Below are 15,628 nucleotides of genomic sequence, written 5' to 3'. Positions count from 1 at the left end.
CATGAAACATCTAGTTAATTGATGTGAGTCCATAAAGCCTGAAGTGTATTTTTATGGAGATTTGGAAAATAGAGGAAGACTCACTTCAGGCAAGATGTATGTGTCAACAAAGGGGACCGAATCTTAGGTGACTACACCAGAAAGGCCTGGGTTTAACTTTAGACCCAAACAGTTACCTTCCTATGAGAAGTGGTTGATACTACTAATGTTGCTAATAGCAGTTTATTTCATGAGAAATTACAATATTAGTTCCCCGTAAGTCCTTGGTGATCAACAGGGCTGTTTAAAAGGATACCTGAACACAATTATGCTGAAGGACAGTGCTCGACCTGTTGATTAGGTGAGAGGTGTGCAAGGCGCTGTGAAAGAGGTGATGCTAGATGAATTGGAGAGATGAAAGAGAAATGGTATAATTGAAGAGGTGGAAGCACCATAATTGTTGGTGCCCATAGTGGTTATCTGCAAAGCCATGGGCAACATGAGGCTATGTATTGATCTTGGAGATCTTAATACATGTGTGGTGATGGACAGGTATCTGCTTCTGAAAATCACGGAGATGTTGTTGATATTAACAGGTGCCAGCACAGAACTTAATATCAGTGTATAACCAGGTAAAGTTGCATGAACAGTCTAGAGACCTAGCATTTATGACACCCTTTAGGTTATTTAGGCAGATTAGGATTCTCTTTGGTGTCAACTCTACAGCTTCAGTTTTTAAGAGAGCAATAGAGAGGGTATTGAAGGGCATCACTAGTTGGAAAATCTATCAGAATGACATGCTGGTGTTTGACGCCTTTCACACAGAACATGAGGAAATACTTAGGCAAGTTCTGGCCAGGATCAAAGATATTGGTCTCACTTTAACAGAGCAGAGATCATGCTTTTAGGCATATTATTCTAAGGCAGGTTATCAAGCTGAAAGAAGAGAAGGTGAAAAACAATCATGATTTGCCTGTTCCAGAAAATAAGGATTAATTGATGACATTTTATGTGTGTGATTGATTTTTCCATGTGTAGTTAAGTGCAAGCCACTTATTTCAGGCATCTGTACAGTAATCTCTGAGCCATATCCACTCTTATTGTCAGCATTTGCTCCTCAGTTTTTCCAATTCCTCATTAAACCATTTATTTCGTCTCAGCTTAGAATGAGTTTATACTTTTTACAAAGTGCCAATACAGCAGTAGTCTCCCTCACATGTTTATTGTACCTCTTAAGTAACTCATTTGGATTCTGTATAACATTATCAGATCCATTTAGAATCTTTGAATCTGCTGTAATGCAGAGGTTATGACAGTCTGTCACTTAGTTTATGTTGTTTATTTTCCTATAGTCTGGCTAGTCTACAATTTAACTATGTGATCTTTCTTCAATTTGTAAATTGCCTAACACATGAATTCCTGTTTCTTTTTTCTATTTTGGTAAGTTCACTTTACTTTTACAGTTGATTGTTTATTTACACTTAAATGTAGCCGTGCAGAGAGTGCTAGAACTCTCTCAGAGTATGTTATGATGTGAAAGGATGCACTGTACATCTTTTGAAGCCTGGTGAGAGAGAAACTATGGTAATGGTAGACTTGTCAGGTGGCTTTGGTGCTTCATGAATAAAAACTATTTCCAATACCTGTCATGGGCTGATAACTTTGTGGGACCCTCTACCGTTTGCAATAATCCAACACCAAATGATGACACTAGAGAAAAACAGAATGTTTGGGCAAAAACGCATTAGTTTAGAAGCCAAAAAAGTCCATTCCACAAGCACCAGACTACCCCTCAATGGACACAGATCAGGCAAAGCTAACCCTTTCAGTGACCGCCAGACTGCCAGCTGCAAAATCATGCATAACATCAACATAAGAGGGACAGGATGGCTGTACAAAACATCAAATACCAGGGCACACATCCCACAAGCCCTAAGCCCAACAAGAAGTACAGAATATAGCATAGGGCAAGCCATCATACTAGAAAAAGCATGAGCACTCACCTATGCTCAAGTGATGGGGCTCCATTGTTTCACGTAGAGCTGGTACTCCTCAGCCTTAAGTCTAGAAGGTGCCATATAGGGGAGGATAGTCACCCAACTCCCCTCTCCCACTTTCCAACCAATGGTGCGGAAGGGTAATGCCACATCCATTATAAAATACAAAAACTATGGCCCGCAATTCTCTCTTGAGCTATACAAGCTTCCATCCTCATGCACTTAGAAACCACCTCCCAGTGGGTCAATTTTTGAGGTTGGTCAGAAATTGAACCGAAATACTCAAATTTAAGGAACATGCACACACACTCAGTACCCATTTGTTACAACATGCATATACGACCAAGGTGGTACAGAAAGTATGCAAAAGAGCCAGAAACAACAATCGCAAAGCCCTCCTTAACACATTTATGAGAAGCCCGGTGGATCATCTGGTATGTGTTAGCACTTATAGCCACCTGACTGATGCAGTAAAAAAATCCATCAATAGAAGTTGTAATATTTTGAATAATGTCTCTAACCAACTACCAAGACCCTTGCTTGCTATGAAACGAAGTAGGAATATCAAAGACATGTTAGTACACATACGACCTCGGATTCCACCCGCTCATGTTGGACAGAAGACGCTATGGTCCAGTACACTAGCTAAAGGACATTATCCCTGTGGCTCTTTCTCTGTCTGTCCCTTTCCGTCAATATCAGTGTCTATTGACCTAGGCCCCACCACCCCATGGGTACTTCATGTAAAACATATAATACTAAACTTACACAACACTTCCTCAGTGAAGGACACACAGAAGATGACATTTATTGGACTATTATAGATAAACTCAACAATGTCAGAGAGATGGGCACGTGTGAATGTATCCTGTTTCCCAGAGAACAGAGATGGATTTATAAACTTCAGTGTGACACACAAGGACTTAATGACGACATTCCTTGGATCAGTTTGGGTAGGTGTCTTTGAGTCAGGTTACTTGCCTGTATTAACATGGTTTGAATTGACTAGGCATATGAACATTCCAAAATTTTTTCATTACTTATTCAAATGACTTTTGATCTCTGGAAGCTTGTGAGCACTTTGACTTATTGCCTCTCTAGATACTGTCTGTGAGTCAACTGTATATTGAACAGATTTTTCCGGACATATTACCTAAGAGATTTTTCTTCATAAATTTCTTGAAGGCTCTCTGTGAGAAAAAATATTTGTTATGGCCATGACATTACATTGGGGAGTGGGGTCCACGGTGTGGAGCCCGTGCAATCCCCAGATGACGGCTTTCTGCTGTGACAATGTTGTGTTATCGGCATTGTCTATGGGACTGTGACGATTAGACACAAGACTAGATCATGGAAAGTACATTTCCCATGATTCCTTGAGGCACGTGATGGATGTTACACTCTCCGTCACTTCCCCCAGATTTAATTTTTCTATTCGGTATTCACGGCATCCCTTTCTCCCACCGGGACCCCGCCACAGAGTTTCACTCACGTGAGAGACTGAGACTGGACCAGGGTTTATGGGAAAGGGGCTTTGGGAGGGACGGGGGGGCAAGCCAAACCGAGACCAATTTTTGTGTGTGTAAAAGGCTGCTTTATTGAAACAGGTACATATCACAACTGCCTTTCAAAACTAAAATCTCACTCTACAAAAATAACCTGACCCCTTGTTCCCCCCAACCCTACGATTCCCACGTCAAATACCCCACCCTGCCGAATCCAAAATAACATTACATAACAACCATATTACACAATCTTACACAATATTGCAATTACAAATCCTATTCTCCAATGACCCAAACCCCTACCTGCCTTTGTGCAACTGTAACTAACAAACATCTAGTCTAAACTGAGCTTGCCTGGTTACCCTTTCCCTGCCCCTGCTCACAAACTACCAACACTTAACTAAAAACTTCTTGGCCAACTTTCAACAAACCCTGCCAACTCAGGAATAGGCGGGAGAGTAGGCAGAAACGCCACCTCCCCATTTTCCTGCCCCCCATGCCTCCCAGGTATGACCCATTAGGGTCGATGCACATTCAACAACCTGGCCAGGACCTCCCTGACTTCCAGTAGGTACAGATCCATACCCAGCCTGGATAAAGGCACTCCAGCTCCCCTGAAGAAACCCGGTATATCGTACTTAATGTCCCTATGTGCAATCCTAGAAAAACCCAGATGCCTCGAAAAACAAACCATTTCAGTGTTGAGTTTTCTCCGGGCCTTGTTTACCGCCACCAGATTAACCGCTCCTTTTCAGACCCTACGAGGAACAAATTCAGTCCAAATGACAGCACAACCCGACCACCGCTGCTTAATCAAAGACAAATCCTGCGTCATGCTCCTCGTTAGAGCCAAACCTGTTTCCTTGACCATGTCATTCACCCCAAGATGGATCAACAGCACGGCGGGGCACCTACCAGCCACCAAGATGCCATTCAGAACCTGCAAAACTCCTTCCATCGCATGCCCCCCGCCCCTCCAATAAACTTTAAACTAATCTTTATTAAATCCCAGATTTTCCCCAAAATAACAGGCGTAAGCCTGGACCTGTGCCCACTTCACAAAGGAATGTCCTACAATCCAGATAGACATCTCCCTGGCGAGGGGACCCATCACCAAACCTGAAACGAGAAAAATGAATGAGCAGGAGAAACAACAGAACTGCGCTACATCCCTCCAACGTGCTGCGCACATAGCGCTGGTAGCAATCCAAAGACCATCTATCCAACTTCATGATGTCCCCTCCCCCCAGCTCCTGTTATTTGTCTCCAATGCTGCCCCAAACCTGAATGAATGTGTCCCAAAACCCTTGCCATCAATCCACAGCTCCGCAAGCGCTTTCCTCAAAACCGCTAAAAGCTGAGAAGCTGTTGCACTCTGCCCATTAGAATGTAATAAAACTAAACCAACCGAACCGGGAGCAAAGTTTCTCCACCTATCTTCCCACCTACATGGGCAAGTCAGCTGTGGTTCGGCAGCCTGCAAGGGCACCCATTTACCCCCGCCCCTCTGATCTGTTATAGATTTCCGCAGCCAAATGGAGATCCTATCCCTGTACGGGGACACCTCATTCTATAGAAGCACTTATCCAAATTTTGTCCCTAACATTTCGGAGACCCAAAAAGCCCCCAAAAAATCCACACCATCAGGGTGGAGAAAAGACATACTTCATATCCATCTGTACATAACCCTGGCAAAGTCTGAAGAACCCTCCCCAACAAATCCCAAGACATGAGGTTCCTAAGCCTGCTTGCACGGCCGCAATCCCGGGCCCAACCCTCCAGCATCCGCATCCCGATTTCTCCTGCGGATAAACAATTTCCCCACAAATGCAATCCCTGCTAGTTTACCTGCAATTGTAACCTTAGAAAGTCCCTTATCGATCAGATCCAGGATGAACTATATCACGTCTTCCCTTCGAAGCGCCGGTAAGTCCCGCCGCCTAGCACCTGAGCACAAAAATTCCTCCCATGCTGTCCTGTTTGCTGTCTGTGTGGATTGAGCAAGAGACCCTAAAACCAGCTGCAATATCCTGTGTTGCCTACGTACCACAAATGCTGCAGCATGCTGGTCAGGGTCCTGTCTGCGTCCTTAGCTAGCCCATGGAATCTCCCCCACTGTGAACGAGACAAAGCATCCGCTATGTCATTGTCTACTCCTGGCACATGCACTGCTCGAAAGGCAATATCATGACGTAAGCAGCCCAAAACAAACACCCTCAGCAGTTTAAAAACATGTTTATCCCTGGTCAACTGGCAAGTCACAACTTCCACAACCGCCATGTTGTCAATTCTGAAGGTTACCTTCCTGTGTGCCAACTGCTCGCCCCATAGTGTGACCCCCACCACCAGAGGGAAAAATTCCAAAAAGGCTATGCTCCTACCCCCCACCCACGCTGGTGGCCACTGCTCTACACGCCATTTCCCTTGCCAGTTGAGTCCAAAGCTCTTGCTCCCTGCTGCATCATAAAAAATCTGTACATCCCAAACCATGTCACCCTCCCGCATCAAGGGAATGCCATTGAAGTTCTGCAAGAAAATCTGCCACATATGCAAGTCTTCTCTCTCACCCACAGTCAGCTGCAAATGATGATGAGGAGGTCTCTGTCTTGCTAGTGCCCTGCCCAGTCTCCTGCAAAATGTCCGTCCTACCCTCACCACTCTACAAGCAAGGTTAAGGTGGCCCAACAGCACCTGAACCTCTTTCACAGTGACCTTGCTTTTCAACAACATTGTCGCCAGCAGCCCCAACATTTGCTGCTTTTTGTCCTCCGGCAGGCATGCCTCCGTCAATTGAGAGTCCAACTCAATGCCCAAAAAGGACAGAGCCGTGCAGGGCCCCATAGTCTTTTCTGGTGCCAACAGCACCCCAAGTTCCCCCATGATCTCATTGAAACTGTCCAGCGCCTTCAGGCAGTCCGTGGAGTCTGAGGTAACCACAAAGAAAAAGTCATCCAGGTAATGTGTTACTCCTTGGTGACCCGTCCTTTCAGAAAACAGCTATTGAAGGAACGTGCTGAAGCACTCAAATAGTGTGCAAGACATAGAACAACCCATCGATAATGCTTTGTCCGCGTACCATTTACCATTGAAAAGGATGCCCAGAAGATCCCAATCATCCGGATGGACTGGAAGCAACCAGAAAGCTGACTTTATGTCACACTTTGCCATATGCGCTGTTGCTCCCGCGGTCACTATCAGTGACATGACCACTTCAACTGATGAATATGCCACATGAGCTTCACTTTCATCGATGAAATCATTCACCGAACCCCCTTCTGGCCATGACAAATGTTGTATTAAACAGAACTGCCCTTGTTCCTTCTTTGGCACCACTTCTATGGGCGACACAATCACATTTTCCAGTGGCCAGTCCTCAAAGGGTCCCGCCATGCGGCCCTCATGCACCTCTATATCCAATTTTTCCAGCACTATTTCCGGATGCTCTTTTGCTGACTTTAAATTGTCTGGCCACCTTCTCGTCCTAGGTCCCCCATACCCCAGTCGAAAGCCTTCCTGAAATCCCGTCCGCAAGCGTTCTGCAGCCTCCGTGTTACTATAACTCTGCAGGGCTGCAATCAATTTGTCTGTTTTAACCAGAGTACGAGCCTTTTGACCCAGGCTCCTTAGCCCCTCTCCCACCTGAGAAAGGCTGCTGCTGCTGTACCCCATCCTATCCCCCCTGACTGCCACAGCTGGTTCCCTTGTTGCTGCCCCTGCACTCCCCCAAAGCAATTGACCAGCGCATGTCTGCCTCCGCAACTCGAGCAGTCATGCTGAAACCTGCAGTACTCCAGAGTGCACAGTCCCTTGTTGAAATCCCAGCAGGCCCCTTTTGTTCCCGACTGTCCTCTTCCTGTGCCACCCACCCCTCCACGGGTGGGGCACCCCTGGAAGGGCAGATAAACGAGCGGAAGGCAGCCGGCCGTGAAGATAGTTTTCCCTGCTCCGGACAGTCCCATCGTACGTTGTCATAAGTCATATCTAATTCACCTCCTTTTAGCATCTGTGTCCCACGCCATGCGTGCTTTAAATTCCTCATCGTATTGGGCCCAAGCATATCCACACCCTGTAATCTGGGCCTTCCTGATCACATCAATGTACTTGAACATGGCCACACACCTTTCCGGGTATTTTTTGCAGTAGACACTCACATATATTAAGAATGCCGCTGTCCAATTCTCTATTGTGAGCGGTACTTTCGGTCTTTTGGCTAATTCGTACTCCTCCTCCTTAGACCCTTCTTTTGCCCTAATTTCTCTGTGCAGAAGCTTAAGCATCTCTACATATTCTCCCTTCCATATCCATTCTTTAGTTGCCAGCACTAAATCCGCGTCCAATGGCTTAGTGACGCCCATGTAAGGAAACTGTTGTATCTTTAATTCTTTACTTTCTAATTTGGTCTCGGGCGCCACTGTCGGTATTTCCACTGTCCCTTTTTTGTCAGTCGTGCAGTCCCCTGTGCTCCCGGACGCCTTACCTGCGTCCTCACACCCCTTCGCTGCCCGCCTCCTGCGCTCACTGATCTCTTACTTGAGTCATCTGTACCTACTCGCACATCCAGCATATACTTACCCTTCTGTAACTTACCCCTTTTTCCCCCTCCTTGTCTCCCTCTCCCACACCCACTGACACCATTAGGGGTCGCAATCCCGCAGCCTATTTTCCTGGCTCTAATGATTCTGCCTGTTGTCCTTCTGGCCGTCTTGCCAAGGGGCCGACGGCTCCTCCCAATGTATTTTCTGGCCCGTACGCGGAGCTTCCAGCTTGGAGGCGGAGCTTGTGGCCCAGAGGCAGAGCATCCAGCCTGGAGGCAGAGCTTGCGGCCCAGAGGCGGAGCTTGCAGCCCGGAGGCGGAGCTTCCAGCCCAGAGGTGGAGATTTCAGCCATGGCTAAATCCCCACCTCTGAGCCAGAAGCTCCGCCTCCGAGTCGGAAGCTCCGCCTCTGGGCCAGAAGCTCCGCCTCTGGGCCAGAAGCTCCGCCTCCTGGCCACAAGCTCCGCCTCGGGCCAGAATTTCAGGCCCAAGTGCGGACGTAAAGTTAGTAGTCATAAATCCATTCTGTGAATACCAAAAGTAGTAAGTGCATTCTGTGAATACCAAAAGTAATACGTTTAGGATTTTGTCTTAAGTTAATTCTGTGAATCGGACCCAGAATTACTCAGCCTCCCCTCTCCCTCGTCCTCCATGTCCCTTAACTCGCCCTCCTCCATGCTATCTTCATCATAATCTAGTTCCTCCTCCCTGGAACCACAGACCTTCTCAGCCGGAGGTGCAGACTGCACCCTCTTAACACCACTCAAATGTCTGTCCTTGGAGCTCCTCTGTCCGCGGTGTCCCCCGGACCGTTGAGGGCCAGTGGGTGTTGGGGGTGGCGAGTCCGCCCTGGGCCTACTTATGCCAGCCATGCCGTGATCCCCCGCCGGTACTGGGTACGCCGCGCGAGGCTCCAACCTCCCTTCTCCTTGGTGCCATCGGGCCGTTCCCAGCCCTACCAAGTCTGGCGCAGCGCGTTGCTCCACCGCCTGAAAAAAAAAAGGAATGGTCTGGTGTGCTGGGCCTACCTCTCTTCTCTCTCCCATCTTAGCTCCTCTTTCTGCCTGCCCCAATGTACTGGACGCCCATGCTCGCCCACCACACTAAGAGCCACTGCTTCCCCCCCTCCCCTATATCCTCCTCCCCATCGCTCCACTCTAAACCTGCTGCTCCCTGCACCCTGGCCCACCTCGGCCTGACCTCTACCCCCAAAAACCCTTCACATGACACCCCCTTTGCCCCCCACTTGCGCCTGTCCCCTGAACCTCTTCCGCCCATGAGGAGAAGATGTCTAGGCCTCCCCAATACCTTTCACTCCCTTCTGACTCCAACACGGTAGGGGAAACCACCCCCTCCTCCCCGCTCTCCTCCACGACCAAGGTGCCACTCCCCCCGCTTTCCCAACCACCTTCTCCTTCCCAGAGCTAATGCCAGCGCACACCCAGTCACCTACCCCACCCCCAACCGCCCTCCCCTGGCCCATCGGGGAAACCAAAGCCAAGGCCTCCTCCCTCCCCCTCTTTCCCTTCCTGCACTCCCTCTTACAGTCCACAATTTCCCATCCCATTGAGTCTCCCTGGGCCTGTGGACTAACCACCAACACCGAGGGCAACCCTTTCCTACCGCTCCTTTTGTCCCCCCGCTGTCCCGCCGCCTCAGCGGCGCACAATACATCCCCCCTCTCTCCCCAAACAGTCTCTCCTCTCCGCACCACGTTTCCCTCGACAGGCCTGCCCGCCCCTGTCCCGCACAGCTCCTCTCCGGTAGAGGGAGGCGTCATATCCAAACTCACATGCTGGGCCACTCTCCTCACATATGAGTGGCCCGGACTTACGGAGACATCGCCGGGGAGATGTGGGAAGCGCTCCCCAGCTGAGCCCCTCTTCCCAAAGCCGCAGAGGCCGCCTTCCCCCTCCTGCTAACCTGCAACTCAGTGCTACCATCCAGGGCCATGCCCGAACCACCCACGTGGCCCCCCACACCTACCTGCCCCTTTCTAGCCATCCGGGAGGGTGAGCAGGCCACCACGGCGGCTGCCACCCCTGCCGATGTGCGCCTCACTGGGCACACGCTCCTAGGAACCACCGGCATCAACATGTCGAGCTGGCCGGCCTCGCTCAAAAGTCTCACCGCCTCCAACACGCGGTAATCTTCGGCAGACATTATGAAATTCCTACGATGCCTGACAATAACCTACACTGCCACTACAAACTACCACAGCCTCAAGGCCCAAGCAAGAAAAATGCCAAATGCTACAGCGCTCACAGCCGCCAGGTCACCAAAACTAAAATGGTGGCTGGTGAAGTGCGAAATTGGCCCTTATACCCATTGGTCTATAAATGACATTGGGCTACAATTGGACTGTTCCCAGTGTAGCCCAAAAAACCACAAAATGGCGGCTACTCGGCCTTTCCCACCCCCTCCCAATCTGCCTGGGGGCAGATATCACTGTGTTTGGCTGCCCCCCCCCAAAGCCCCTGGTCACTATTCCTGTGTCTGTTATAAAGAGGGTCTGAACTCAACTACTCTGCTTATCAAGTTTGGAGTCTCATTCCCAGACGATTTAGTAAGGCTTTTGAATGTTTGGAACTTTGCACTGATGCTTGGGGTGTATTTCAGGCTTTACTGTACAATGGAGGGTTGGATTGAGGTACGAATGTCAGATTGGGACAAGTACCCAGGCTATGGGAACTTAGGGCGGCATCTTTAAATATGGAGATGGGCTGTGATCTGTTCGATCGTACATGATATCTGGTAGGTAAACCTTATGGTTTGCTTGTTCTACATCACTGCCATGTGTCCTTTTCACTTTTGTTTCCACTAGCTAAGTTTGATCGGGGGTACCCCAAGTCCTCTTTGGGTTTCATCCTGTACTAGGGTACCACTTAATAAAGTTTTAGATCCCCTAAAGGCAGTTTTAACATCTCTACACTTTATTGCACTCTGCCCCTCACTCACTGACTTCTTCAAACTCCCCCATTTAAAACACCTCAGCTCCTCTTCATATACCCTTTTTTTTAAGAGTTGTAGCCCACACCAGGGACCTTGTGTGAGGAGGGAGCCCTTTGATGAAGCTTGTCACCTTCGGGTGAGTGAGGGTTCTCATCCTTAAAGATAAGGTCTTTCTTCACTCCCTACTCATTTGATATTTTTTGATATGTACTTGTTATTTAGCAAACACTTTCACAACACATTTATTTCTAGAGAACGTACATTGTGCAAGTTTCTTTATTTATAGGGGGTGGTACACTCTCCGATAGGGGCTTCTCCCTTAGATCTTTAGTGTGGATTTGTGTCAAAGGATCAAACAACCCTAAACAAACCCAGAAGGCAGATGAGGTTGTGCATATTGTCATCAGAACGCAAGCCTCAGACCAAGCAGGGCAGGGCTCATGAAAACTAAGAAAAGCTGGAGCACAGTTCACAACAAAAGCAACCTTAGGGCAGCAAAGAAATAAGTCCCAAACAGGGCCAAAACTTCTAAGCAGGACCCTGGTCCAGAGATAGGAAAAAGAGGGCCAGTGCATGTCAGATGGGAGAGACAAAAGTCGGGGTGATTTTTGTAGAGGAGGCATATCTAGAGTTAAAGGAGTTTAAACTTGTTTGTGTAAAGGATGAGTGGAGAAACGGATGAGGATGTAAGGCTGGTAATAAATTCTCGCTTTCCCTGCTATTGAAATTCAGCCGTACTGAGGCGCAGATTTACAAAAAACCAGCGCAGCGCGGTGCAGCAAGTCATTTTGATGCGCCTCGCTGCATTAGTTTGTAAGCACAGGGTTGTGACATATTTACAACAATATGTCGCATCTCCGTGCTTCCACTGTGCTGGCACACAAACAGATGCCATGCGCTGACGCAGTCACACTTGCACCATGGTGCAAGGATTCCTGCATTACGGGATGATTGTTTATGTGCAGGAAACAATCAGAAATGGCGTTTTACAACTTCTTTGTGTGCTGCAATAGCTCACATAGAACTTGCAAGACGTCATTGTTTAAATGATTGTTTATGTGCAGGAAGGGACACCTTCCTGTACATAAACAATCACCAGAGGTGATTTGCTCATTCTATGCATGCTACTTAATGCAGCACGCATATAAAGAGGAAAAAAAAGAGCGAGAAATGAATACATATCTCCTCGTTGCGCCTTCCTACGCCTCCCTTGGGGAGGCAAAGCATTCAGACGCATTTTCAGATTTACGATTTGTTGTAAATCTGGAAATTTAACAGGTTCCATAGATGTTGTGTGGGAACACTCACATCAACACCTATGGAACGCCCCTTTCATGCAAAGTGCTGCGTGTAAAGGGGCCATATTTACAAGGACAGGAAAAGTCACGCAGGGTGGCTTTTCCTGCCCTATATATATGGGGCACTAAAATGCGCAGGGGCTTGTAAAATCTGCCCTTGAGAGTGTCTCAGTTTACATTTCACATTGGATGTTCGTTAACATCCTTTATATGTGGATAATGTGCCTGATATGAGAACAAACTTCCTCCTCCTGAATGTGTCTATAGTAGTTTAGCGGTATATTTAGATCAGTAAAACGTACTGTCCTTAATTTTACAAAGCATACGCTACTGGTAGAAATCTACTCCCTCATGCTATTGCCTTGCTTTCGAACATCGTGATCATTTTCAAAAGTGCAGCATGAAACATACTGTTGCAAGAAAAACATTCCTGCTGTATGATTTGTGTTTCTTTTCTTATCTTTTAATTAAAAAGAGGAACTTTTGAAACGGGAATATATTATGACACACACAATGTGGGCATTGGCGTGCGAATATTATAATAACAGTTTTATATAAATAGATATTGTGCTTTCTTTCCCAGCAAACAAAGCTTTTATTTTTAAATTAAACGTCATTTTTGCAGGTGGTTTCCATAAGCAAACATTCATAGGATGTTAAATAGAACTCATAGAATGTACCATGCGGTACCAGGCTCAAATAGATATTAACATTCCATTAGACAGGATATTGCACAGCTAATTCCTTCGGGGCAGCCGGTTCACCCTCGTACGATACTGTCCCATCCCTGATACAAGTTATATTTGGAAACCATTCAAGTTTTCTATCAGTGCGTGCTTCTTGAAAATGATGGGAATGTATATTTCACATGGGTAATTATTCAGTTTTCTTTGGTTTCAGAAAGGAAATCAATACTAATCTAGCTGCCTGGTCACATGGTGTACTGTTGCTTTATTTAAAATGCTGTTGAGTAACATCCTAAAGTGAATGTACTTGAAATAATGTCAGATTCAACTACAGGGTAGATGTGGAACTTGTAGTACATCCTGTAGCGTGACTGTGCATACACTGCCGCCATTGTACTGTCTGACTCCTTCTCATCCGTCCACCTTTCATATGGTAATTTTGTGCATCGGGGATTCATTTATTCTCCCAAAAAGTATCTCTGTGGGAAAATAAGCTTACTGAAAAGTTTGTTTTGTAATTTGAAGTGCAATTAGCAGGGAGGGCCGGCCCTTTAACTTCTGTGCAAACTCTTTTTCTTAAATGTTCCGATAACTTGCAGGAACTTTTCTCTACCATACGTATTGTTGCAAATGTTTTGTTTAATCCATCGAACATCATGGTCAGTCACTCCAGCCATGCCCAGACCTCCTCCGGGTCAGTAAAAAAAGCATTTATTAATACTTTGAGTTTGGCTGGGAAAATCAGTCTGTAGGAGATATTGAAGTGTCACAGTGTTTGTTTGACTTCTAGGAAAAACTGCTTGGGGCGCTGCACAAGCATCGTATTGCCTTGGTAGCTATGTATTTTGCTGCTCTCCCGATCCCTGTGACACATGAAGCTTAGTAGCTACTCACTGTGTGGCCTCAGATTTAGCATGACCTCGGTACCTTCCCCTAGGAGCAAGGGCGGGGTGGATACTGGGCCTGTAACCCTTCAAACTGGACGTCGGGCAGCAAGATCCAACCATCAGAAAAGGTGCTACCCAGCACCTGTGCAAAAGCAAGAGCAGCAGCTTGCTGGCTCTGGGTAGGGACAGGGAGAGGGGCGCAGAGGGGAGAGAATCTCAGAGGACGATATTCTAGTACCAGCTAGCACTGCTGCCTTAGTCGTTTCAGACTGCCCCAACATCAAGCCTCATGAGCTACGGCCATCTTGGATCAGTCAGGCTGTCACAAAAGGGATGCCTGCAGCAGCTTCCGCTCATAACAGCCGCACTGCGCCCATTCCCGGAACCGTACCATACCAGTGTATCTGCATTACTACACACACCCAACAGTCATTGTTTTTGTGGTGGTTGTTGGGCGCAGTTTTATTTTACATTACACACGTCATATTTGTACAATTCCCCTGGACATCTTCTCGGGCTTGGGTCATAAATCATTATCATGCATTATCACAATTGGTTATCACTCAGTGTCGTTTGGACATCCTAAATCATGGGTCATAAATCATCGGGTATCATAAGTCATTCTGTCACAAATCTGTCATCATTTTGTTGCCATAAATCATGGTCATAAATCATCAGGAAGTCATAAATCATTCTGTCACAAATCTGTCATCATTTTGTTGTCATAAATCATTCTGCATGGGCATCATAAATCACCAGCCATAAATTATCGGCTGGCCATAAATCACTGGTTTGTCTTTTGCTCATTTGCATATCATAGGGGTTGTAAATCACCCTGACAGCTTGTAGATTGTTCTTTGTTGTTTCCACGCCCCTTTGCGTGTGGGGGATAGCCTTTTCCTGGAGCCAGGCCACAACTCGCTACCTTGCTAGTCTCTCCTGTTCCCTGCCGTCTGGCGGGGGCTGGGCTGCGAGTGCCGTCTCCGTTTGCTACCCCCTGTTGTCAGCCCACTTCACTCAGCCGTGAGGCATCCCAGAGTGAGTGGCCCTCCTTCTACACACCGCTCTGTCGGTGTGTTTCCATTACCAAACCAATACACCTCTTGTTTCTGCCCCTTTTGGTTGTATTTGCTCTTTCTTTGCGCTATCATCGCATGGGGGTAGCCTCTTCCCAAAGATAGGCCTCAGCTCGCTACCATGTTGGAGTCTTTTGTGCCCTGTCGCCAGTAAAGGCGTTGGGCTGCGAATTCCGTCTCCGTTTGCTACCCCCTGTTGTTAGCCCACTTCACTCAGCCGTGAGGCATCCCAAAGTGAGTGGCCTTACTCCTACACACTGCCCAGTGTGTCTCCCTCGCCAAACGTTGCACCCTTAGTCCCTTTCATTCTTGTCAGCACTGCGACGCTGCTGTTGTAGGTGTGGTTGGGTGGGACTCCAAAATCGTTGGTGCCGCTCCCCCCAGCTCACTGATGTAAAAGGTGAGCTGCCCAGAGGGAGCGTTGCCTTATATCCCCTCCCCCTTTTCTTCATCCCTTTGTTCTTGGGGAGGGGGAGGAGAGGGCCTTGTGCGCTTTTTGCAGCACGGCGATTCCCGGCGGCGCTGACCAGTGCAAACCGGATCCGTTCCTTGTGGGGCATGGGCGGCCGTTATGGCGCTGGCCCTCAAGGCCCCCTTCGTGGGCGGCCTCTGCCCTAACAGCTGCACTGCGCCCATTCCCGGAACCGTACCATACCAGTGTATCTGCATTACTACACACAGCCAACAGTCATTGTTTTTGTGGTGGTTGTTGGC

At 47.6% G+C, this 15,628-nt stretch overlaps 1 protein-coding gene across 2 annotated transcripts in view; it reads right to left on the bottom strand.

The window, feature by feature from the left end:
- Window positions 1-15,628, bottom strand: part of FBXO25 (F-box protein 25) — an 823,789-nt gene that overhangs the window by 753,238 nt on the left and 54,923 nt on the right. The window contains exon 1 of one of the 2 annotated variants that reach the window (XM_078647895.1): window positions 1,623-1,690. The exons of the other annotated variant lie outside the window; for it this stretch is intronic. The gene's annotated coding sequence lies outside the window, so the exon portion shown is untranslated. Of the gene's footprint in view, window positions 1-1,622; window positions 1,691-15,628 lie in introns of those variants that run through there. 2 annotated transcript variants of the gene reach the window in all.

This window comes from Lissotriton helveticus, chromosome 6 (assembly GCF_964261635.1).
Source record: "Lissotriton helveticus chromosome 6, aLisHel1.1, whole genome shotgun sequence".
Lineage (NCBI taxonomy): Eukaryota > Metazoa > Chordata > Amphibia > Caudata > Salamandridae > Lissotriton > Lissotriton helveticus.
Note: the sequence above shows the minus strand (reverse complement) of the source record. Positions and strands in the feature narration are given on the sequence as shown.